This window comes from Eublepharis macularius, chromosome 13 (assembly GCF_028583425.1).
Source record: "Eublepharis macularius isolate TG4126 chromosome 13, MPM_Emac_v1.0, whole genome shotgun sequence".
NCBI lineage: Eukaryota > Metazoa > Chordata > Lepidosauria > Squamata > Eublepharidae > Eublepharis > Eublepharis macularius.
In genome coordinates this window covers 45389490-45412554 of record NC_072802.1, presented here as the reverse complement: position 1 = coordinate 45412554, position 23065 = coordinate 45389490, and positions in this window count along the sequence as shown.

Genomic DNA, 23065 nt, shown 5'->3' with positions numbered 1-23065 from the left:
TGAGTTATTTCAGTTTAATTACGCTATTAGAAGCATTTCCTCTCTCTGGGGCTACTAGGCAAAGCAGTGTCAGGCCTCCAGGAGTGGCGTGGCCTCCTTCAGACTCCAGAGAGAACTTTATACAGACTTGGTGCCATCTGGGAGGATGTGCCCCTTCCAGTGTGCTCTTCCAAAGTCCCCGGAGAAGGAAGCTCAGCACCATCAGCTGGAATCAGCATCCCTTCACCAGGCGGCACAGCAAGCACTTACGCAGAAATAACCAGAAAGAAGATGGCTGCCTAATAGATGGGGTGCCGCTTGCTACAGCTGGGCCATATTTAGTCCTCTTGGAGTACCACCCCCACCCCCAGTCCTTTCCTTCTCCCCTCCTATATGCCAAAATTGCATAGTGGCAGGAGCCACGGGAACTGAAGACGTAAAATGTGTTTCCCTCCTGGATCCTATCACGCTATTCTCATCCATTATTGAATAGAGGAGAGTTTATTTATTATTTACTTATTTATTTAAAATATTTGTATGCTGCCCTTCTACCCAAATAGAGTCCCCAAGGTGGCAAACATTAAAATATTTAAAACAACATTTTAAACAATTTAAATTTAAAACATTAAAAATGGTATAAAAATAATTCAATAAAAGCGCGAACGAACACCCAAGAACAGGGAGGAGGGCCAATATTAACAGTTACTGTGGATATGCCAAACAAAACATAAAAGTCTTGACCCACTGGCTGAAGGTGGCCAGAGAGTTGGGCCGCCAGCTGTTGTTTCAAGCCTTTCTCTGGCTTCTGTTGGGGTCTCAGCCAGCCTATTACAGCATGTCATGTCAGTTCCTTCCATCAATGTATTATTTCTTCTATGCTGCAGTCACATGCCTACACTACCTTTTTTGCTGCTGGTGCGCTGCTTCCCACTTTAACAGGGAACTGGATTTCTGTCACTAGTAGGATTTCAACATCTAGCTCTGCTTCTTCCTTTAAACCTGGGTTTGGCCCGTCAGAAGTCCATTACATCACAGCAACTCATTACTTCATCGTGCGCTTCATTGTCCCCCAGGCCAGGTCTTGACCATGCAATGAGTCCTACTTCTGGTTATCCTATTGCTTTTTTTCTCCTCTATCCGGTCCTGGCTGCTCTCATCACTGCAGTTTTTCTTTCCATTCTCTTTTGAGAGGTTTCCCACCTTCCACTAAATCTCTTCACATCATTTCAGTATCACAGCCCAATTCAAAAGCCGATAACGCCAACTAAGAGGAAGATTAGGCTCCAAATATTTTAAATGTAAAGCGGAGAAGGAGGGTCTGATGGAGGAGAATTTAGCCTTAAGGGGCCACTTGTATGAAGCACCACAATAATTGGCATAGCTGTCTCCCATTAGGTGTGGTACTGCATCTCTGTTCTTTGGCAGAGACTGACCCACTCAGGAAGAGATTTGGTGGTTGGCATCACGGGGCATGGCTTTTTATTGGGTCAGAGAGATGGGAAATCAGAGGGATGGGTCTACCTTTGCAGTCCTCTCCACTCATCCTCCTACCCTTCATGATAGAGAATGGACACATTCTGGAAAGAACACTGAACACTGGTGGTCTCCCAGTAATCCCAGGTTTGGCTTTCTGTCTCAGGTGGGGGGGGGGATTATTTAGAAGAGGATTGACCCTGGGGTTTTTTGCCACCCGAAGTAGCTGCTCTAAGTATTCTGAAAAGAGACCACCCATAGTGGAAGAGCACATACATTGCATGCACTGGATCCCAAATTCAATCTCCAGTTATTTATATGGTAGAGCTAGGCACATAGGGGCTTACTGCCAGTACTGAGTTAGGGGGGCATGGATCACATTCAGCTTCTTGCATTAATATGAGAGGCACACCCAAATGTCACAACATTACAGAGGATGTTGGAGTACAACTTGTACACTGCATCGTTGGCATCCCTGAACTATCGCAGTCATTGTTGAGGAAAGGCATCTTGGGAGCAGAGTGTGTGTGTGTGTGCATGCTGAAGTGGAAGAGTCCCTCAACAAATCGGGTTGGTTGAATTAGCAACTTACAAATCCTCTGTGCTTGCAGAGCTGTGCAAGGCTTAGTAATAGCTCTCCCAGCTAGCCAGGTAGTGGAACAAAATAATTGATCGCTTTCTTGCTGCAAATTCAAAATGGCTTTGATGCTGGGCCATCCATTGCTGGAACTGAAGTAATAACACAATTCATTTGAGCTGCAGCCTCACTCAAATGGATGGCTTTAATAATGGCTAATTTGGGATGACAGATGGGCCTTTTGGGATGCCATTAATGCTGAATCAGGAGAAGGGGTGGGTAGGAGAAAGCAGGGAGGGAAGGAGGGGAAAAGCTACAAAGACACTTCTGAACATCTGTAATTCCTGCTCACTGGTCAGTTTGTCGCTTCGCCTGTTTCAAAGCCTCTAAAGTGAAGGGGGGGGGTTGCTACCTGGACAGATACTTTAACTCCATGTATTAGACAACTCCCTAGGCCTCAAGGCACTAAGAAGTATCAGTGGCTGATACCCACTGGGTACAAGGTTAAAAAATCCAAAGACGGGTTAAAAGAAACCACTTTTCAAGTTTCAAGAAATAGGGCAAATGACTCATGATTTTTAATATAATGTAAGAATATTTTCAGGCACTGCAGCTAAGTTATTAATTGACAGGATTATTCTCATACACAAATGATACAGTGTTGTCAGCCAGTGTAATCTAAAGTGTTGTATACATTTTAATGAATCCAATTAAACTCAATATTTAATAGAAGAAATCTGTGCACTGGAATCATATGGCCTGACCAGCTGTCCATCTGCAGCTGAAACTTGTGACTCTTAAAAAAGATGTACCCGTTTCTTATGGGATTTGAAGGTGCCCCAGTGCGGGTCCTTGGATAACCCAGCTGTGCTCCTGGCAGTTCGCAGGCAAACACCTTAGTGCAGTTAGGCCAAGACACCATGTGGGGGTTTGGCCCTGAGTGAGCAAAGGAAAAAGCACACATCATTCAGCCCTTGGAAAGAGAAAACTTCAAGACTTCTGGGCTCCTTTGCAGACTCAGCAAAGACTCCGGCGTGCCTGAGAGGTCCATTTCTGCAGCCTCTGGACTGTGGAGTTACAAATTAATGCCTTGTCCTGTTGTTTCTATTTTAAAAAATAGATTTTTTTGTTTAATTAGAGATGCTCAAGGGGACAAGCTTAGGCAGGCAAATTAAAGACAGATACTAATATAAAAGGGAAGACAGCACAAAACAATATTAACAAAGCTAAGGGAGGTTGTTAATTTTAATTAGAGACAGGCATATTCATGACATCCTCACATTGGATTTTACAGAAGGCTTTGCCAGGGCTACTTATACATAAAACCTCTCTCCAAGCAACAGCGGAAATCGCTCAGGGGTCCTCATCTGAACCATTGCCTAAAAAATAGAGGGTGCTTCCCGAGGGCAGAGCCGGCATCAGCATTCCCCAATATGGGGCAGCTGCAGGGGCTCCAGGTGGGGCCCACTGCCACTGACCCACCATCCGCCCTCCCTCAGCCTGCTCACTTGTGAGTGCTTGGTCATCAGCATTTCTGGCTTGCACATGCTACCCAGCATGGGCTCTTGTGGCACTCCCAGCTGCATAGACTGCCCAACAGAGGTGGAGAAAGGGCATGTAGGGTGTGAGAGCTTGGAAAGTGGAGGGCCTGCAAGTGGCTGATGGAAGGATGTAGGGGGGGGGGCACGCAAGTAGGTGAGTGGGAAGAGAGGCATAAGTGAAGGGCCTTGTGGGCAGAAGAGGGGAGCGAGTTCCTGGATACTCTCCACCAAAGGCCCCCCAAACTCAGAACCGGCCCTGGCAGAGGGTAAAGACCTCTTGTTCCTTCTTATTCTTTTACTGCAACATTTCTTCAGTGGAGAGAAGTGCAACAAGTTGAGTTATGTTGTCAAAACATATCAAACACAAATCAGAAAGTCTGAGAAGATGTGCAATGTGTGGACATCTAGTCAACCTCACCTGATGGTTCACCGTAAAGTGGTATTCAGAGATATACAGTAATTAAGCATTCACAGAGTTTTGCAGTGAACATGCTTGGCAGGTAAACATACCTTGTTCAAGCTTGCTCAGTTATTGCTGCAGACTAGCTGCTTGACCATTGCTGCCTGTGGCTGTTTTTGCCCAGTCTAAGAATTAAACCACCTTATTTACTGGAGAAGAGGCAGCATCTCTATGGGGTCATGGTTGTTCAGGTCGTTAAATCGACCGACTTGTATCAAGTATGGAATTGCTTGCTGTTTGTCTCCCCTTTGTACCTGTGCTGTCAGACGCACCCTTTAAATGAGAAACATCAGCTAAATTGCATTACCTGCATTTTGTGCCTGTGCAGCCAGTGTCATCTTATCAAGAAGTGTTCACAAATACTGACCCCAAGATTAGCTGTGTTTGTGGTTGGGGGGTGGTTGTAGGTCAACACTGAAAAAACACATAGAGACTAACTACTACATTTCAACAAAGAAAAATCTGTTAACTTTTTTTAATCTGTAAAATCTGTAATTTTTTTTACTATGTGCCTTTTTGAGTGAATTGGTAGGAGACAAGTAGTGGGGAACAGCTGCATTGAGAAAGCCAGCTAGTCATGCAAGAAAGCTGTACAATCATGGGAGCGGACACACCCATGCCCATTCAGATGCCATCCTAACCCCTCACAGAACGATCTGCTCTCAGCTTGCAGCTGGTGAGTAACGTGAGCAGAAATGGCAAAGGTTCAAGTATAATTAATGCCGACAGTGGCCTCTTTTGAGTCCTCCAGTAGAAAGACTGATATTATTGAACATTTTTTAATAATTAGTCCCCGGGCTTCATCTCTTGTCACCACTACTATCTGACAATTCTTCAGACACCCTCCCTGGAAAAAAAAGACTGACTCAGGAATAGGAAACTCTTCAGCATGTTCCATAGTAAAGACTGGCACAAATCCATTCAGCTACTCTGCCATCTCTCTGTCCTCCTTTAGCGATCTTTTTGTCCAAATGCCTCTTTGGCTGGTATTGTTCTTCTACTGGATCAAGAAAATGTTGTTTGCCTGAATGTTTTTATAATATGCTCCTCAACTTCTCTTTTTGCTTTCCTTATCATCAGCTTCCATTTGTTTTACCAGAGCTTGTGTGCCTTCTTGTAACTGGCCCAAGCTCACCCAGTAAGCTTCCATAGCAGAGTGGGGATTTGAACCTGGGTCTCCCAGATCCTAGTCTAACACTTGAACCACTGCATCACACTGGCTCCCTTATAAAGCAAACCATCTTTCTTTTCATGGTTTCCTTGACTTTATTTCTTAGCCCTGCTAGCATCTTCTTGGACTTCTCAGTGTGTATTCTTTCTATCTGAGCTGCTGTTAGCATAACTTTATCTAATCTCCAAACATCCTGAGAAGATTTGACCCTCTCTTTCAACTTACCAATAAATAATGCCCTCAGTTTTGACAAACGTCTCCCTTTGAAATTAAATTTGACCTTGCTGGACTTTCTGGGCAACTTTCCATTGGCATTTATGTAATATCAGATAGCACTGTTGCTAAATTCCTGAGCAGTTCGATAACACACCTTTCACAATATCCTGGAAGTACGCCAAGAATGTCTTCCCTCTAGTCATCTCAATGACTGACAGCTTCCTAAGGCGCTGCCCCCGGTGAAACTTCTCACTGACGTATCTTCCAGGTAAGCCAGCATAGTTGCCATCCTGAGCCCTTCTGAGATGGGCTTAGGATGAAACAGACTGTTCCAAGACACACTAATTTATTATACTATATTTGTCATGATCTGAACATACATTTATGCAGCTTATCTGAGGGTCATTGGGATCATTTATTGTTAAAATGCTTTCCCCTTTCGCTGTCACTCTGGCTTCTTCCTCTATGTTAAGATGTCCACTAGAGTTTTGGTTGTATGCATATGTGTGTATATTGACTTCAAGGGATTTAAACAGATGTAATTCTGCTTAGGACAGCAGTATGAATTTTTAATGTCTGTCTTGCTTAATTTATTGGGCCCTGTGGCCTCTTAGAAATATAGGATAGCATCACCCTAATTTATCTTTCCTTGTATTTTTATAGATTTTGGATAGTCTTTATCTATGTGCAATGCAAAATACTAAATGATATAGAAACAAAAGAACTGGATGAAGCTTGAATCTAGAAACTAGGATGCCCCTTTGAGGAATGCCACTGCCTCAGTCTCTCCTCTTAATATTAGTGTTGTACATTGAAGTATTGTGTAGTGGTTGAGAATGTCAAGCAAGGGTTTGAGATAACTAGGTTCAACACCTGATGCTGCTCTGAAGCTCACCTTGGACCAGGGAATTCTTTCTCGGCCTAACCTACCTTACAAGGTTATTGTGAGGTTAAAATGTATACAGAAGAATCATGTCCTCCTGAGCTCCTTGGAGGGAGGATGGGATAAGAATGCAGTTAATAGATAGCAGTGCTTTGGGCACAGCTCACTCCAAAGGCGAGAGTCAGGTTCCTCCTGGAATCTAAAGGATGATTTAAGAAAGGTTTTTTTCCTTTCCAAATTGACTTCTGCAGTCACCTTTCAATGTGAATCAAGTGGAATGACTTCATCTGCAGGGGGCCCAAAGCACCGCAGGCTCTACAGCTCATGATAATTAGGATTTATTCGTTCATCATCTTCTTTCTCTTTAATCTTATTTTTTAGAAATTTCTAGTTGGACACTAGAACTGCAGAACAATCTGTATAAAAGAGGAAAGGCAAGCGAAAAATGCTCTTCTTTATAAAGCTCTCCGAAATAAGATGAAATCCCTGTCCAATATGGTCAGGAAGTCCAGCAAAACACACTTGGGAATGAAAAGGAAACAAGGCAACGATCGATGTGACCTGAGAAAGCATCCTCGTTGTCTTTTAACATGGAGATCTCTCTCTCTCTCTCTCTCAAATAACAGACACGAGGGATCCATTTACTTTCACAACTGTCAGCTTGTCAGTGCCGGCTAACAAGCTCAACACACACGGGGACCCTTCCCAGAACATCCATCTTTCTCGAAATGCTGACCCTCCTGAGCTTCTCTCCACCCTAACTGGGAAAGGAAGATGTTAGTATCAGAGACCAAAACATAGCAACAAATGAGAGAACACTTTACAACTTCTAATCAACTTCCGCTTTGAAGGAACAACAGAGATTCTTGTAAGCTCTTTGGGTGTATTTTCCCCCTAGCTCATTTGAAGTGGAATCAAGGTTGCTTGCTCCAGGAGCCGGGTCTTTGTGAATGGGCAGGGTGGAGGGTAGTAGGTGGCACAAAAGGAGCCAGTGGTGGAGCAGCAATAGTAGCAAAATGCTTTGCCCTCTCTGCAGGGATAGAGAGAGCGAGACAGCTCCAGGTATATTCCTGAGGAGAATTCTGAGCCTCTTTTGCAAAATTAGAACCCCAGGGTGAATGTTGGTAAAACAGAGCAAAAAGCAGAAGGAAAAATTATCAAATGCATATTTTAGTAGCCACTCGCTGCACATTTCCAGCTTCTGCTGCAGACCAATTAAGCCTCCTGCACGAGAACGTCCTTTAAGCCTCATGAGAACTAAGGCCAGACTTGTTGGAAGGGGTTTTTTCCAACTGAGACTGAAATCACCTTTCAGCGTTTCTCTCCCTTTTTAAAGATCTAGTAGGCATTCAAAAGATAAAATTCGAGAAGAGGTATTTGTCATACAAACGGCCAATCTGGCCAATGGGAGTTTTACATTTGCATTGCAAAACACAAGCCTTCTGTGAAATTACAGCTAGATGCCATTTTACAACAGAGGCCACCAGGTGGCACTGTGACCAGAAGCAAACGTTGCTGGAAACAGCAGCCTGGCCTTTGGGTGTTCTTTTTTGAGACACAAAGCCAAGATTTTGCAGACGGTCCGCTTTGTCTTTTGTGCACAAAGCAAGCTTGGGAGAAAGCAGAACACTGCTATAGAACAACAGTTTCTGGTGACACTTCACTGGAGCTGAGCTTGCCGCTGCACCACTCCTAGTACTCTGGTGGTAACCCCTCCTCATCTTGTGAGGTTTAGCAGATGCTGGATCATTCAGCACCAAGCTACTCCTGACAGCAGGATGTGATCCTGTGTCTGGCAGGATGGCGAAGCCGGCATTGCATCCTTCCTTCTTTCTGCAGAGGTCACATCCAGAAACTGAATGGTTCCAACTGATTCTGATTTCTTTGGATCTACATGGAGATTACATTATAAAATGGCTGCACATTGGAACACAGCCCTCCAGTACTAATTTCAGTACAAACATAGGTCCTGTTGGGTCCTCTTGATTACTGAGCAACGGAAAGTAGACACCCCCATGACTTGTGGCGCGGGTGAACTGGAGACCACTGACTTTGTGGGAGGGGGAGGATTTCTTCCTGGGGGACAACCTAGCCAGTGCCCGTTCAAGGAATTAAAAGATAAAAGATAATTCCAGATAACTGCTGCCTTCTGCTGTTGGCGATGTTGCTCTGGCACTCTTGACAATTCCGTACGCCAGTGATTGGCTCTGCAACATTTAGAAGCGGTTCTGATAATGAGAGATTCAGTTCACGGAATGACATTGACGTACCAGAGACCTCTTCCAAGATGTGTTCCAGACTCACCCACTGAGCAAACATTAAAAGAAGCACACCCAATTCCTAGGCTACAGCTGTACCACCCCATATACAAGCTGGTGCAACCATTTAAGATGAAGAAGGATGCTGCTGTCGATTGGAACCATAAGGGGAATTGATAACATTAATTAAAAAGCAGAAGTGTTCTTCCAAAGAGCCCTCCCATTGTGGCTCTCCGGGGCAGGGGGATGCGGCAGCCAAATCGTTCAGGTGGGCCGAATGCAATTACAATGCTGGAAGATAGCCAGGATGACAGCAAGCAGCACCCCTCTCTTGGAGGATCTTTGGAGCGCTGCTCATCTTGCTTCTCTGACAGACAGCAAAAGGCTGAGCCAGCTTGTGTGTGTTGAAAAGCAGGCAGTGCCTGAAGGAAGGCCCAAGTGAGGAGCAGTGGCAAGGCCCGAGTGAAGCAGCAGGAGAGATGGGACCCAGAGCGAGAAGAGCTCATGCAGAATGGAAAATTGGCCGGCAGGCTGGGGATTGGGGAAGCAAGAGGGTCCAAGGGGCAGGGCCGCTGCGGGGATCTGGCTCTGTCCCTCATGCCTGCCCTGTTCCCACTAACCCTGGAGTAAAAGGCTCTCTCGTCAAGCAGAGCAAGGAGGGCAAATATTCAGGGCAGGGTTTCTGAGAGATCATGAGCTGTCCAGCCAAGGAAAGAAGCAGCAAGTTCAAGGCATAAATTACATAATGTAAGTCCAATACGATCAACAGGATGGGACATCCAGTAAGCAAAGCAATAAGGTTTGGACTAAAGAAATATGAAAACAAGCAGAAATCTGAAACAGAGCCGAAACAAAGCTGAAGCATAAAGATATAAAAATGTCACATTAGACGATTTAGAAATTAAATGGTAAGAGCTTGCTTACAGCTCACAGTTCCTATCACTTCACCAAAGCATCTTTCCAAACCATTTTGTTACAATACAGCCCTATTATCTGTGCCAAAAAACCCCTCCCGAATAATTCAGTTTTGCATAGTTTGTAGAAAACCAGGAGAACGGGAGCCTTCCTAATCTCATCAGACAGGCCATTCCGTAAAGTGGGAGCCACAACACAGAATACACATACACGGGCATTTATTGGTTTTTCCCATTCGAAGAGTGGTGCCTGCAGAAGGCCCTACAACTTCTGCGTCAGGCTCTGAAAAGTCGTGGGGTATGTCATTGGCAGCAGTCCAGAGGCTGTCCGAGGGCTGATCTAGGCATGCAGTAGAACGAGGTAGCAGAATGATAGAGTGAGGGTGGGGGGTCACATGCAGGAGAAAGGTTTCTGTCCTAGCCTTTGGAATCCTGTGCTAGTTTTCCACTAGGATGAAATTATGAATCTAGAGGAACTTTTGAATAAAATGTAACCCCCTCACTTGTCCAGTCCATTCTATTACCTTGGCCTTTTGCATGAGTAGATCAGGACAGAGGAAAATCACTCTCTCTGATTCCCTAAATAAGGGGGGAGTTGGAGGAGGGGGACGGGACTTCATATTTTGCGAATGAATACATAGTTGCCAGAGCTGCCTGGTATAAAGTGGTAGGAGGTGACCTCCTAACCTTACCAATCAGCACAAAGGGAAGGGATGTGAGCAGATGCCATCCTGCTAACTGGTGCACTTTAGCATTCGTGCATCTTTGGAAGGCTATGTGCATTTTGCTTGCTGTTAGCATCTCCTTGGTTGCCCCAATACATACATTTAACCTTGCTGGGAGTACAGGACACCCAACTGCAGCTGAGTCTCTTCCTTGCCCCTTGGGTTATCCTGCGAAGGATTCTGGGCCAATAAAGCAGAGCTAAACTGAGAGACTGAGAGGCCAGCTCTTTCCTACTGCAAATAAATCACCGTTCGGCTCGAGCTCTGATGATTGCTCTTGCCCGGGGTATGCACCAGCTTAATATGGAAAATGAGACAAAGGGATTTATTGCTGCTGCCCCTTGATCTTTCATTTTTTGATATTAAAATATGTTTAATTCATAGCTTCAGAGAACAAAATGAGCAGCTGGTGAAGTTAGCTTTCCCTTTTTCCTGTTCAAAGCTGGGACCGTGTGTTTGCCAGCAGATGTCAAACGTGGAGCCTTGCTTGACAATTGTGTCCCAACATGGCATCCGTGGGCAGGAACTTGGGGTTGTTTAGACAGCCAAACCTGGAGAGAGCATGCTATAAATACATACATTCCCCCTAGACAGTCTGGAGCTGGTAGCTGCATTAATCAGACTGAGACAGGTGCAGAGAGGCTGTGAGGGTGGTCAGACTCAGAATTATGCAGCCTTGTTCCAAGTGGACAGAAGCAAAACTCTAACACCCCCCCCATACTATCTAATGAATGCGTCAGGCACAGAGGTACACCATCAGTTGCAATGGGATGTTCTTACTCCTTCCGACTCAACACTTTGTCTCCACATGCTGCTAGCACCCCATGCTTCTGCCCTTAGAGGGCACTTCCATCACTGAAAGTTCCAGTGAGTCACTTCTGAAAGCCCTTTCATGCAAGAGGCTTAAATTGGTCCTCAATTGAAGTATGAACCCCTTAATTTGATATACAATTTCAGGACACTTAAATATAATTCTTGGCATCACTTGTGAAAAAATGTCCCCAAAAGCTAGACTGAAAGGTCACTCATGTCATTTCCAAGCAGGTCTTCATTAATGGCACAGAGAGGGTGTATTCTCTGGCATTTTAAAAATATACCAATGTGATTTGGGGGGTTAAATTCACCCCAGTTGCATCTTTTTTTTTTTTGGCAGAATACATACAGAAGTGACCCTGCAATGTTGTCCTTTTAGGACACAGTCACCTGCTCATTAGTAAACAATATCACCAAAGTTCAGCCACTTACCAATTAAAGTTTCGTTTCTGTAAACAAAAGAACACCTGGCATATAAAACAGCTCGAGAAAAATCAATTGGTTTTGCACAAAATTATTGTTGCTTCAAATAATGCAATGTGGTGGGATTGTAAAAAATATATATGGTCCTCCCACCGCCCCCACCAATAAAAATATTGATACCAGGAAGGCAGGCAAGCATTATCAAGTGCTCTAGAGAAATACTGCTCCTCTGTCCTTTTGTAGAAAGGTGATCTGGTAACATTCCTCAGAATGGGTGTCATTTATTAAATATGCACCAAAAGGGGGTGATTTAAACAAAAGAAATATCCTCTGTCACGTGAAAGTATTATTAGGCTTGGATGTTTGAAGCAGGGGCTAGAAGCTGTGATATACTAACTTTTGCCTTTGCCTTTTTTGTTTACTACCATGAGATACATTTGACTACCTCAAGATGCCTTGGAATTTGGCTTCAGATAGTGAATAACGCCAAATACCATTGTGTTTTTCCCAACAAAATGACTTAAGGTTTTATGAATACGGCTGTCCCAGTTATCTCAGGGAAGAAACAGCCATTTAAATCCAAAGCACAGTCCCACATCATCCGGCTATTTGTTCTTGTGAGAGGGCACATGGCTCAGCACAACATTCTTGGTATATGCGAAAGAGCTCTAGCATCATTCCCTAGCATCTCCAGTTGAGGGATCTCAGAGAGCACATGCTTGGAAAGCCCACGTGCTGCTGCTATTAAAATAGGCAAGACAGAAGGACCAACAGCCTTACTTCATAGGTCAGCTTCAGAGGTTCATAGAATAAGAAATGCAACCAACTCATGGTGACCCCTTCCACAAGGCATCCCAGGCATGAGGTGAGTAGAGGTGTTTGCCACATGCTCCCTAAGTGCAGCAACCCCAGTCTTCCTTGGAGTTCACCCATTCCAGTACTGACCATGGTCAGCCCTGATAAGCTTGGGCCAAACTGGGCTAATCAGGCTACTAGGTTCACGGAGCCTGAATTTAAAATGGTTTAGGGAACAGGAATTTGGAAACCTGGATGATGCTATAATGTCACCAGTGCAGATTTGCACATTTGCAGATGTGCACGCAGGCTCTCTTAGTGAAGACCTGATCTGGTCCCAGCAAAAAAATGCAAGAGGAAGCTGTTTGCTAGACCTACCATTCATATCCCTGCCTCTGGGGAAGTGCTCTAGTTTCTTCCTGACTCATTCGTATTTTTCTCCTTGTCCCCAACTGCCTGGGGTACCACTGTTCTGCTTTCAGAGGAGTCGTAGCTGATCCTTGCAATGTCTCCCTCACTCCAGAAGTATTAGTTGGCACTTGCATCACATGAAATTCAAAGTGGAGGTGTGGAGTGGCAAATGGGAATTCTTGAAGGCAAAAGGGGAAGCATTTAAGGGCTCTCCTGCTTTGTTGCATGCAAAGCAGCAGTAGTAACTTGTGATTTGTCTCTGCAGACCAAGAAGAATTGCCCAGGATTTCAGTAGGGCCTTTTTGATAGGTGGGCTGGAGACATCTCTTTGAACTGGCGTTTTAATTCCTTGGTAATTTGTTTTTCTTAATGGAAGCTCCTTATTTATCTTGATCCCCTCCTTTTACAGGGCTCTGGGAGGAAAGGCCTGTTGTTTTTCTAATTTGAATTGTCCTTAGTTACTTACTGGAATTAGGAGAAATAGAGAAGGCAGCTCTGAGGAATGAGCAGAAGGGAAGGACCAAGCAATGCTTGCTGCAGTTCTAGGAGGAACCATTATCAGAAAAGTTGCATAGCCCAAAGGTTCAATGAACAGTGAGAAGCAGACACTTCACTCGGCAGAACTTTGTCTCCTTGATAACCCATGGGAAACATGAGGCTGTTGATTGCCGGTTCCTTATTCACAGCCTCTTATGGAAAACAGACTGGAGCAACTGGTTGGAAATGGCCTTGGCGTGTGCTCATTCCACTCACCCTTCCTAGTTTCAGGGGAACAACACACCTCTCTTCCTGCTTAGGACACAGTCATGGTCTGATTGCCAGTGGCAGGACAGCATTGCTGCTGAACCCCACTGCATTCCAGAGATGCCAGCAAATTCTGCCAGCCATCTTGTGCGGTTATCTATGCCTCGATCTGTCTCTAAGCAGGATCCATCTTTCTGGCAAAGAAACTACCTACGGACCGGCAACGGCAACTGCTTTTGCTGCCATGACCAGAGTGCTAACAGCAGCCCCTCCAACCAAGTGGATATCCTCCAAGAGGCCATGAAAAGGTGTGAGAGAAACAGTTGTGTGCTGCTATGGCAACCCTGAGAATTTCACTGCATTGTTCCGGATCCCAGATTTACAGAAATTGTTCTTGGCAAATACGTCTACTTATTGGCAACACGGCACTGCAGTTCCTCAAGAGACTGCATGCCTTCTCCAGAGGAGATGGGCTGAGCAACTGCCTCTGTGTGTGTATCCCAAGGCTGTAATGAGTTGTATTTCTGTTTAGGCATGACTTCATGGACCTGCTTTTGTCAGAGTCAGAGTTTGTGCAAATGCTGGTGCAGGAAAAGGAAACCCAGGCAGCTCCTGAGCTGGATCCTAAAATTCTGTGTGGGCCCTGACTGCTTGCTCATTTACCAGGAAATAATGCATTTATGTGTGTGTGTTTTAATGTCCCTGCTGAGATTTTTCAGTAAGAGGAAATGTTCTGTGTGACTAAACAAGCTTGCATCCTGTATTTTAAACACAACTTAGTCCAAATGAAGATGTGGTCTATCAGTCGCTGACACTAAGGACTTGTCTAGTCTGCCACTTCCAAGGCATGCTTCTCTGACCACTGCCACATTTTCTTTTATACTGTGTGTGTGTGCATGCACACACACACACACACACACACACACACACACACAAATCTGCCTTGAGTCTCAGCAAGAAGGATGGGCTACCAATAAAGTCAATCAATAATTTAAAACTAATTTTAAAAATCATTCAAAGGCAAGAGCTAACTAATGACCAGGTTGAGATAGCTTCTCCCCCTGCACCAATTTTCTTTCTTTATTGCTTTTTTTTTTTGTAATACATAGTCTGATGAAGAATCCTAGTGAACTCAAAAACCTGCACAGTTTTGTTAGTCCTAATAAAAGGCACTACTTGGACCCCACTGTTCTCACCAGGGCAGCTGAGCAGGGGCCACCAATCAATGACATGTTAATTACAAGATTGGGGCATCCATAACAGAGTATAAGCCAGCTCTTTAGTGCTTTGCTCTTTGTGGGCAGGATGATTAATAAAACCTACCTGCAGCTGAAACAGCACAGCAGGAGGACTAAGAGTCTCTCTACACAAGACATCTTACACGGGAATGCTCAAGTGAAACATTTTACATTTGTTCTCCCATTGTGGATACACATGCACTGCTAGGGAGACAAGGTACGCCTGAATATAAAACCACACAGAAAGTAAGTCACTTGAGCATCTGCCTGTAAAATGTTTTGTTTAGAGAGACTCTAAGTAACATCTCCCCAAGAATCAGTAATGCTGAAGAACACTGCAGCAATGGCCATAAAAGGAAGTGCTGGGGTGCACCCTTCACTCTGGGCAAAAAGGACAGCGTGTGTGGCAGATACCACAGCCATAGGGCAGGTGAGATACGGGACAATCCCGTTTATATTCTTAATGCCCATTCATATCCTCCCCACTGAAAACTGGGGTTTTGTGACTGAAAACTAGCATGGGAGTTAGAGTGTCTGATCAGGGGCACGGAAGCCCATCTTCAAACCCCCATTCAGCCATGAAATTCACTGTGTAATCTTGGTTCAGTCAACCATCTTGGTTCTTTCAGCCATACAGGATTGTGTAGTTTCAGGTAGGCATACATAGTGGCTAGAGAGTTGGACTAGGGTCTGGGAGATTAGTTTGACTCCTCACACTGCCGTTACGTCCACTAGGTAATTGTTGGTCCAGTCACCTTTACTCAGCCCTCAAAGAGTTGTTGTGAGGATACAATGGGTGAGAATGGAACTATATACACCACACAGAATTCTCTACAGGAAGGGCAAGATAAACATCTGAAAACAGATGTGCAGAAATACTAAGGCAGTCATAGAACAGCTACCTCTGACTCTGCAGGGCCGTTTTCACACTGCTTACTGGCCACGGAACATTGCACCTACCTACCAAAATGACAGCGTCTTCCTGGCGTGATTTGCACAAGAATCTCACATGAAATCGTGCCAGGAAGATGTCATTCCAGGAGCTCGGCGCGATATTCTGTGGCCGGTAAGCAGTGTGAAAACGGCCCAGCTCTCATTGACAGACATTCCTTCATGCAGGTAGTCACAACACTGCGCGCAGATTTGAAATGTTCATAGCCTGGGAGAACTCACTGGGGGTGCAATTCACTCAGATAAAGCTCTTGAGTCAAAACCTGAAAGGTCTTGTCTCCTTGCCTGCTCATAAGGCAAACAAGCCCAGACTCCCACCATCTCTGCAAACCTGTCAAGCTCTTAAGCAGTCCCAACTTCAGACCTTCCCATCTGGACTTTTGGTCAAAGGAAGCAACATTTACAAGTATGAACACATTTCTTTATTTAAAAAATTTATAAGCCTGCCTTTCCCCCAAACAAATGGGACCAAGGCAGGGACCAAAATCAAGAAACATTTTTTAAAATCAGAAAATTAAAAGCTGTTTTTGGCTGAGTCAGACCATTGGTCATCTGGCCTGTTCTCCTATTACTGCCAGCAGCTGTCCATGGACTTGGGCACAGAATTCTTTCTCAAAACTTCTTTCTAGAAATCTTTCCCTAAGATGTTTGTGATTGAACCTGAGGCCTTCTATATATAAAGCGTGCACTCAGCTACGGACTCATCCAGTCAGGCCCCAATGCTACCTAGCCTACTACACTGACTGGCAGGTGCTCTCCAAAGTTTCGGGCTAAAGAAAGTTCCTTCATTCTCCTTTATATGCACTGAACCTGGGGCCTGCTGCATTCAAAGCATGTGTGATCTCCCACTGAGCTCTGATCCCTCTTCCTCCTCAATACAAAACCAACTTGGTGCCTCTTTGGTACTGCAGATGCTACATTTGGTGCCTTGGAAAGAGCAGCTTCCCTGCTGGAAAAGTAACCAGATGATCTCTCTCTTTTGGGTGCCCTCCTCTTCCAACACCATCTGATGTTTGTAGCGTAGGACGTATTCCTTCTAAAGCTTGAAGGTAAACTGTAGGCCGGTGGAAGACATCCGCCCTGCCATGTTTTTGCTCCTATTCAAGTATTTTTTCCTTCCAGTTGCTGTTTGATGAGGCAAAAGAATTCTTTTGCATCGCCCTTCTGTTGTCCAGGCAACAAGGCGCAGGAGCATGCAGTTCACTTTATCCTGCCTGGCATATCCTCCATCAGAGGATTCACATTTCTAAGGAGTGTCTTATCCCATACATCTGCCTCGGAATGTTGGGATTCACCATGATGAATTCTGTGCTCCAGGCTCAGCTGTGCCGACCTGCAGAGATTCCAACCTTTCTAGGAATCCAAGCCCTTGCCTGGCTACATACTCTAGTCTATGTCACAAAAAGGTGGGTTTTGAAATGGGGTTGGAGGGCAGAGTCCTGTCATTGCTTAACCATCCTAGCAGATGCCTCTGTTTCTTTGGCAGCATTGGAGCTGTGCAAAGGGGGCACCTCACTTTGTTTCAGTCTGGCCCAAACCTTGCCTGCTGGCACCTTAGAGGAGGCCATTTCTCTCCTCTTGTCTGCCAAACAGAACATCTGTCTAATAGGCTCTCTTGCTCCTCCTTAGCCAGGTGCCTGCCTGCTCTTTGATTAATTTTACACTGCCTTGCAGTGTTCCCTCTCTTGCCCTCTCTCCCCTCCCTGCCAACAGCTGTTATTACTTCTCTGACACCCCACCTTGAGACTATCAATCTCCACTCCACATGGCTCAGCTTTGCCCTGGGAGCTGCTGAGAGTGGACCATGCAGAAAGGAAATTGAGATTTGGGTGTTTTCGCTGCGCTTGGTTGCCACCCGCTCAATATTTTCCCTTCTGAGGCATGCATTTCATTTTGATTTAACACTGCCTGCACAGCTGTCGTAGGCTCTAGGTTTGTCTGAGGGCTTGTCAAGAATAGCAGCCAAATGGCAACCTGGAGCTGGTCTGTCCATGAACAGCATGCTCTGATGGGAAGTAGGAAGATCCATCTCTGATCTGGGCCTCATTAAGGGCAGGCTGGCAGCGCTTTGCCAGTCCAAAAGGTGTTGCTCAAGGCAGAGTCCATGTGCTACTTATGGCTGCAGACTGGATGATAAGCACACCAGCAATGCAATTGGCTGCCCCAAAGTGCTTCAATTGAATGAGAGTGCTGATGCACCACATGAGTCCTGTTTGGATCATCCATATAAACTGGCCCCGGCTGCACAGAATATAAACCTGCAGGCCCCTTGACCCAAAGCCACCTGGAGTCTCATATCCTAGGGCAGACCTCGCTTCAATAATCAGTTTTGCAAGTATTGCTAGGAAGGAGTGCCTGCTCACCTTTGCATGGGGAAAGCAGTGAAGAACAGAAGAGCTTTATGGGATTCAACAACAGACCATCTTTTATCAGTAATGGCCAGCAAGATGATTCTAGGAAGCTCACAAAGGGAGGGAAAGTAAAAACTCTCCTGTGTTGCTTGCCCACCTGTGACTGGTAGACCAAAACCTCAAGAAATGTTTCCAGTCCTCCAAAGTCAGTAGCTGCCACCACCACATCAAGTGCCAGGAACGTCCAGAACTTAATTATGCATTGTGTGGCATTTTCTTCTAATCAATTTCATGAGGAAAACTTATGTACTCAGAATGCAGTCAGAGCATTTAAGTTTAACTGAAAAGCTCTGACTACATTATCATTCCCTTGTAGAGGAAGTATAGCAATTTCGCTATATGTGTGTGCATAATTGCTCTTAGTGTGAATCACTTCAGTCTTCTACAGAAATTGCATTTTTCCATTTTTCCCCCCATTCGCCCAATTTGGTTAGTCTGTTTTGGATTTCACCATCCTGAATAGCTGGGTGCCATCTGCAAACTTAGCCACTTCACTGCTCACCCCTGACTCCAGGTCATTTATGAGTAAGTTAAATAATACAGTGCAGATCCTTGGGGATCCTGCTGCTTACTTCCTTCCATTGTGAAAAATGTCTATTTACTCTCTGCAAACAGACTTAATTCCATATCCTTTTCTCAAAGTCTGTGGTAGGCAGCTCCATAGAAACAGGAGGCATTCAATGGCATTAGCTTAAAGTGTGGGTGTACTAGAGAGCGCCTTTGTGAATGAAACACGACGGGATTCGATACCTGGTTTCTCTTCCTTGAGGCATTAAGCTTTGGCTGCATGGCTGAAAACACCAGCCTGGAAGACCCGCCGCCCCCCCCCCCCCCGCCCAGCATTTTGTCTTCAGCTGTATTAACTCACTTGCTGGAAGATCTTGGCCAGGAACATCATCTCTGGCTCTTTGTTTCTACACAAAGAGAAGTGATCAAAGCCCCCCCCCCTCTCACCTGGCTTAATTCATTCATGTTAATGAAGCATTCTGAGAGAAAGCCTAAAAGCTGGCAATGGATTATGAATGATGAGAACCTTGTTTTAAAGTGAAAGATGCAGAGCAGACAGGCAGAGAAACCTTCTGGGAGCACCAAGCCCAGCTATGTCTCAGTGACTTCCTTCGTCAGGGCACCAACAGACACGGAAATACTATGATTAGTCATTATTATTACAGAGGAACAATCATCACGATAGCTTCACTCAGAAGCTTTGCAGGGTGTTGTGGTTACTGTATTTCAGCCTCAGGTTTGCTGGTTCCAAGCAGAAAGAAAAATGGGTCACCAGATAAATGCATGCAATGGTATCAATGGAAGAGGCAAAAAATATTTTCTTTTATTACATTATCAGCATGGCCAGAACAGCTCTGGGTGTTGCCCAGATGCAGCACTCAAGTTGAACGTGAAAGCCTCGCAGAAACCTGGAGCTTTGCACATCCCTGGGCTTTGTTTATCAGGTTAGCAGATGGGAAGTCAAAGAACCAAAGAAAGCAGCTGCTGCTTGGAGACTGTGATCTGCCTGCCCAAAGAAGCTGTGCAGTTGGGCAAGTTTTTTAGGGAAGCATATGCCTGGAAGGAATGGGCAAAAAAAATAATTTTTTTTGAAGGCATAAAAAAATGAGTCAGGAAAGGCAGCAGGCTCAACCAGTCCTACACACTTGACCTTCCTCTTTCTTTTGTTGCCAAAGATAGGCACAGTAACCAGGCAAGGACTGGGGCGATTCAACCATATTAATCTGGACCTGTTAGGGTTGCCAACTCCAGCTTGAGAAATTTGTGGAAATTGTGGGCCTGTGCCTTGAGAAGGCAGACACAGGGAGGGGGCTCAGAAGGGATGTGATGCTACGGAGTCCCTCATTCAAAGCTGCCATTTCTTCTAATACAGATATCTCTTGCAACACCAGGAGCGTTCTAGTTCCCACCAAGAAGTGGGTCGCCGTAAGGCCCACCTAGGGTTTTCCCGAGGATAAAACGGAGGGGCTAGGAGCCCTAAGCTCCTCGGGGGAAATGCAAGGAGGTGATGCCACAGACAGTCTGGAGCCCGGCGACTGTTCTCGCCAGATGCTCCTGGAGGGGCCAGCGACCTCTCTAGACCACAAAGGCAGGCAGGAGCTCCTCGTTGTGGCCAGTTGGTCCACTCCCTTGGGGGCCCTGTAGAAGGAAGGACAGTTGGGTCTTCTTATGAGTGAGAAGCCACAGCGGAACAGGCCGGGCCTGGTTCAGGACTAGCTGCTTTAAGGGAAATTAGTAAACTGACCGCATCACGCAGGCAAGGAAGCAAGAACCAGTTCTGAGGCCAAGCTTGCGGGGACGCAGAGCTCACCCGGCTTCAGACCTCCTTCGTAGTGTGCGTCGCCAAGATGCAGCCCAGGAGCTCTTAGTCCGGCTTTCCTATCATGGACTTCAAGCAACGACTGAGCAACCCCCTCGGAAGCGCAACAGTTCCTCGCTTGCGGCAGCTCCCGCGCAAATACGCGCCGCACTGGCGTTTCGAGCCGAAGCTGCCGCTACAGGGGAGGGCTGCAGGCAAGGTCCCCCCCCCCCAGTAGAGGGCCGCACGCCGGGCGACCGGGGGCCACGCGCAGGACGCGCTCGGGTGAAGGCGCCTCGCGAGCGGGAGCCGAAGGTGCGACTTTCTCGTCTCATTTCCATCTACAGGGAGTGGCGCGAAGAATCAAGGGACTCGCCGCTTCCACGCATGCGCGTGCGGGGGGGGAGCGAGTTGCACTGGAGGCTGGGCTTGGGTTCCGGCGTTGTTCGACCCCCGGGTGGAGGAATGCGCTTTCCCGAGCGAAGGGGCCGTGGCTGCCTGTGGCTGAAACAGAACACTGAACTGGGGGTGGGGGTCTTGGCCAGGTCCAGCGAAACAGTTCTCCCTAACCGTGCAGTTTGGGTCTGGTAAGCAGCAAGTCCTGGGTCAAAAGTGGCTTCGGTGAACAAGGTGTTACACTTGCTGGTCAAAGCTAGAGGGGGAGCCGGAAAACAAGCTGCCATACGGGTTAGAAGGCCGGCAATCGTTTGCAAGACAGTCCCCTGAGGCTTCAGTGAATGTAACATCCTGACCAGGCGCTCAGGGGCGTTAATCGCAGAGAAAACTTTTTAAAAAGAAGATCAAGAGGGGTAGCCGTGTTAGTCTGCCTGTAGTAGTAGAAAAGAGCAAGAGTCCAGCAGCACCAATAAGAGTAACAACATTTGTGGTAGGGTATGAACTTTCATGAGTCACAGCTCGCTTTTTCAGAGCTCATACCCTACCACAGATTTTGTTAGTCTTAAGGGTGCTACTGGACTCTTGCTCTTTTTAAAAATGTAACACTAAGACCAGCCGTCAAAGCCTGTCTCACCCCTTATTGATGAAGGGCTGGGCCATGGGCAGGACTGGCTCCCCCCCCTTCAACTTTCCAAAACAGTGAGCAGTTGCAGTTAAAAGACAGAAAGTCGGGAAGGGAGACAAGCTGGCTCCCCAGGGGCATCTGCCCATGTCCTTTGTGGGGTAGTGGATGTTTATCCCCTGGTTCTCCTTTTCAGTTGTCTTTCCCCACCCCTCCCCCTTGCTGAACATCTCAGCTAGCTCAGTCCTGTCTTTTTCTCCCTTTCATTTTCCCCACCCATTTCTCATACATCAGCTCCTTCAGTAATTTTTCTATTGTTGCTTTCTCAGAGTGGAAAGTCCTCATAATTCTTTGCCAATCAAAGGACTCAAATAAAATCACATGGGGCAGTTAAGGGGGTTGATCTTTTAACACCATTTGTATAGCATGCTTTTAGTCTGAAAACTGTTAAATTCATGCTAAGCTGCTAAGTGATTTATGTGTTTATGCTCTGGCTGGATTTTTAATACTGGGTTTTAATTAACAGCTTTTAATGTTTTATGTGTTTGTTACATTTTATTTTGTAAGCTGCCTCAGGCAAGTTCCCTGGAGAGGTGGCATTAAAAAATTCTAAATGAATTAATAAATAAGGGGAAATGATTGATTGCATTATTATGGAGACTAGGGCTTCAACCACCAGATAGCCCAGCCAAGTAGACTTGAAGCCTTTCTCATGGAAGAAGCTTATATGAACCTAGAGCTCATTTGGGCAGGCAGCCTCTGGGAGGCTTTCACTTCATCGGGTGAGGTCTGCAGCTGTTAGAATGCCTGACGCAAATTCTTTTAGGTGCATCCAAGGAGCAGAAGCAAATCCGCTGTGTTTCCTTTGTCTTGGCCTAGATGGTGGATTGCGTGATGTGCTCTGGCTGGGAGTTGGAGATAAGAGGATATGCTTGCTGGGAGATGTGGCTGTGATGCTGGGGCAGGCATCCCCTGGTAAGTGAAGAAGTAATATTGTGGGTCTGCCAGCCCTTGATGGAGAAGCTGTATCCAGCAGCACTTGCCCTTGCCTGTCAGCTCCAATGGTACTGGGATTATCTGAGGAAATGCCCTTTGACCCAGACAAAGACCACAGTTTAAGCAAGGTAGCCCTGGGTCTTCTGTTCCCAGCCTCTCCTTCATGCCAAGGGGGGAGCAACAATGTTGGTAGTTGTGGCAAGGGTCTGCATGAGATTCTCTCACTGTTGCCCATGAGTGCTATTCCCCACCTGGACAGGGTCAGGGCTCAGTGAGAGTGCCAAGCAGTTTATCACCATTCTGCCTGTCTTCTTTTTCCATGCAAGAGACAGAAAAGGGAGTGTCTTGGTTCACAATCCACCTTCGATTTCCAGATGTGTAGCTGTATTCCAGCATCAACTGTCATGAGTGAGAGCTCTCTTCATCAGATACATGAAGTGTGACTGTTATGAGGCATCTCTGGGAACATGTCACATTCCAACACATCCTCTTTTGAACAAGCCCTCCCTCCACCCTTGCTGTTGCAGGCTAATTTTACAGGGCCTTGACTTAATGTAATGCACCTTTGAGGCAAAATCCTTCTGCCAGGAAGGAGTGCAGAGGTTGAACTACCATGCTGAAGGTGGCTAGAGAGTTGAAGACAGAGGCCTCAAGCTTTTCCGTGCCCCCTTCAAATCCCACTGGTTCCCACTGCTAATGGAAAGCTTGTGCACTTGCTATAGCAGCAAGGCAAGCCTTGTTCAACCCGCTAAAGCCATTGTCC